Source organism: Nanorana parkeri, unplaced genomic scaffold, assembly GCF_000935625.1.
Source record: "Nanorana parkeri isolate BGI_ZX_2015 unplaced genomic scaffold, ASM93562v1 scaffold1067, whole genome shotgun sequence".
NCBI classification, from domain to species: domain Eukaryota; kingdom Metazoa; phylum Chordata; class Amphibia; order Anura; family Dicroglossidae; genus Nanorana; species Nanorana parkeri.
This window is the reverse complement of record NW_017307335.1, coordinates 94246-97788: the sequence shown is the minus strand read 5'-3', so window position 1 is coordinate 97788 and position 3543 is coordinate 94246. Positions and strand designations below refer to the sequence as shown.

The 3543-nt window shown below is 40.0% G+C and overlaps 1 protein-coding gene across 1 annotated transcript in view; it reads left to right on the top strand.

Moving 5' to 3' along the window:
- AKAP12 (A-kinase anchoring protein 12) overlaps positions 1–2846 on the top strand; it is a 28149-nt gene extending 25303 nt beyond the window's left edge. Inside the window, exon 3 of the mRNA XM_018567579.1 lies at positions 2776–2846. The gene's annotated coding sequence lies outside the window, so the exon portion shown is untranslated. The remainder of the gene's footprint in view (positions 1–2775) is intronic.
- The last annotated feature ends 697 nt before the right edge of the window (positions 2847–3543 follow it).

Here is a 3543-nt window from a genome sequence, read left to right as displayed (position 1 = left end):
GGCCTACCAAAACTATGTAATCTGAGGACCTACCTAATCTCTCTCATGTCTATCCAATCAAGCAGCACTACATAGTTGTTGGTAGATGTAGAGGAGATTGTACAATCAGACATTAACGCTTGTAGTGAGCTTTAGCCTCCATTAGATCTTTTGCAGTTGCAACTGTGACAGTTTTGACCAGAGGTGTGCCTTGAGTGCAACATGTACTGTGCATGCACTAATTGGCAGAATCTTAGTAGAAGGAAAGGCTAATATAATTCACATTTGAAATCACTGTTCTTGCATAAATTGCCTACAGTTGTTAAGTAATCTCTCTGTAAATCCCTTTTTCTCTTCAGAGTGGTCACATGACTGCAAAGCTCTGGCTCCTCTGTGTAGAATGATTTACAGAAACCTTGATGTCACCCGCCGGCCTTCACTGCTGTAGCCGTTGTTGGTGGGGAGGAATGTTCTTACCCATCATCCGAAGCAGCCACTCATGTAACAGAGGAAGCAGATCTTTGCAATCATGTGATTACTCAGAAGAAAATAAAAAAAGGTAATAAAACAGATTTTTTTAAAGAACTGATGAGAGAGCATGGAGCCGCTTCCCGGCCAATCAGGAAACCGGGCAGTGTGTAATGACGCGCTGCCCGGCTTCCTAATACAGGAAGTATCGTGCTAGGCATCGGAGCATTTGGTCGAGTACGAGTACTCGCCAAAATACTCCGTATCGGCACCGATACTGGTATCGGTATCGGTGCATCCCTACCATGAAGGATTTTATAACATTTACTGAATATTTCTAAGTTAAGCTTACTTGTGGGAAACCGTTGAATCGACAAGTTTAGTTCCACTTTAAGAAAATAAATTCAGTTCTTCTTGAACTGTGAAGAGTCCGAGATATATTATCCTATTTTGTTTGTAATGTTTTTGTCATTCGCCATAGTCCTGACCCTGATCATAAGAAGAATTGTAGATGTATTTTAATTCTAGATTATAATTTTTTGTCCTGGATGTTTATAACAGTGACCATAGTCCAGATTTGTGTCATTTATAGAATTATAAATATAGAATAATGCTTTTCCCGCACCCAAATATTTTATGGGTGGCAGAAGATTTGTAATTTAAAGGAGAACTATGGGGTTAGGGCTTTTCCCCATAGTTCTACATAGGGTAAGGGGAGGACACAAACTAGAGTCCTCCCGTCACCCTAAGCTCAGTATACCGCGAGCTACAGCTCGCGGTATACTGAGACGCCGCAGCTGAAGCGGATCCTGACAATTATGTCTGGATCCGCCCAGCTGTGTGAGAGGCAGAGCCAGCTGTACCCGCCCCCTCCCCGTCCATTCCGCCAGTCGGCGTTGGAGGATCGGAGCGTGGAGGGGGAAATCCAGCCCCTCCCCTGTCACGACAGAGAGCCGTGACTGGATCGAGAAGTGAGCGAACGCCGTTATGTGTTCGCTCACTTCCCGATCTACTGAGCCGACCTGTGACAGTCTCATTGTCACAGGTCGGCTAGAACTATGAGGTGAGTGAAAAGCACTCACCTCATAGTTCTCCTTTTAAATTACTGTCACTGATGAAAGTGGTAATAAAAAGTAAGGCATGTTACCCAACATACAAGCATACCTCCCAGCTGTCCCTCATTTGGAGGAACTGTCCCTCATATGGAACCAAATCCCGCTTTCACTCTTTCCTTCACAGTTGTCCCTCTTTTTGGCCTGATGTGAATGTTCTATTTAACTACCAAAAGGGTTATTCTGCACTTAAACTGTTCTTTATACCTTAATTTTTTGTTTCCTATTTTTGAAAAGCCAGTAGAAAGGAAAAGTAATGGTGAAAAAACAGTTCTGGGTTTAACCAATCATTTTTGGCATATAAATTCTTAATGGTCTGCATACCTGGGCCCTTGGCAGTGGTGTGTCCATTGCCTAAACATATTGAGGGGAATTTATCAAAACTGGAGCAGACAAAATCTGGAGCAGCTGTGCATGGCAACCAAAAGCTTCTATCTATCATTTTTAAAGCTTAACTGAATAGAGAAGCTGTTTGGTTTCAATGAGCAACTGCTCCAAATTCTGTCTGCTCCAGTTTTGATAAATTGGGCCCAGTGTGCTAGAAGGTGTCCTTTCTCTTCTGGGAAAGTTGGGAGGTATGTATAAGGTACATACTCTGTTGTGTGTGGTGGATAAAACAACTATATAAAAAAGACCTTACCGTTCTACAAATCCTTCCTCTTCTCAAATGGGTGTAGGTACACTGTACACAGATCCAGCTCAAGGGAAGAGCCACTACGGCAATAGCTTTAAATAAAAAAGTCCTCAGTAGACATAACACAAAGTAAATTAATATTTTCGAGTCTTTTTTTAACACAATTTTAGTGCTTGGGTAATTAGCCTGAAACTCTACAAGTTGTTCAGCTTCTGATTGGTTATAATAACATTGGTTATGACATTGATAAATACAACGTAGTGCAGATAGTCCACCGTTCCAATTCTTAGACTGACATCCAACTGTGCATCATTCTACAGGTGCAGGCAAACCTGGCTCGCATTTGCACTCCCAATGTGTACAACCCTCTCACGCGTTTCACCAATCTGGCTTAATCGTAGAGGCCTCTATGATTTAGAGTGAAACGGTGAAAAGCGTGAGAGGTTGTACACATGGGGAGTTGTTCCACAGCATGTATTTTTTAAACAATTATTTTATTTATGGTGGCTTGTTTTCTGAGAAAGATTGAATGCCAATTGCAGTACAATGAATGCTAATAATAAACTTTGCTTTGTTAACCAGATTTTCATGGAGCAATACTGAAGAGACAAGAATGTGAAAACTGTAATGTGAAAAGCTGATTTTGAAGAATGGAGCACATCAGCCCTCACTAAAAATATGCGACAATCCTGAGGTTTCACCGGGAGCTTTATTCAGAAATTGTCCCCCCATTTCAATCTAATGTTCTCCTCAAGGCATTCCTGTATTCTTGTTTAAAAGGCTGGGCTGTAACATGATAATAGAGAGCTGTATTTCCAATTGCCTTTTAAGGGTACCTGATGTGAAAGCCTTTTTTTTGTAAGTTTGACTCAACACTGTATGTTGAGAGAATGCAAATATCTGATTCCTATAAACATGTCCAGAAATGATGGGGGACACCTTGTGTATTTGTTTATATCTTTAAACCTGTTTCTCACTTTATTGTATATTTCCTTTTTCAAGTATATATGTATTAAAGAAGAACAAAACAGCAAACTAGCTAAGCATTTAATGCCTGTTAACCAGAGACTACTGCATGTGAAAAAAATAAAATGTGCAGCTTTCCTTTAAAAAAGGACAATTTATTTAACCAAAGCCTGCCATTAATGCTAAGTTTAGGAAAAGCAGGAACTGGTTTGCTGTTTTATGGTCTTCTTAAGAAAGTTACTGGTTTAAGGAAAGAATCTGTAGAAGTTATTGTTTACGGTGACATTTAAATTATTACTCAGAGTTATTATAAATAATACATACCTATATATTAAGTGCACTATACATTTTATTAAGACACATTTTCAGCCTTTTACTTTAGCT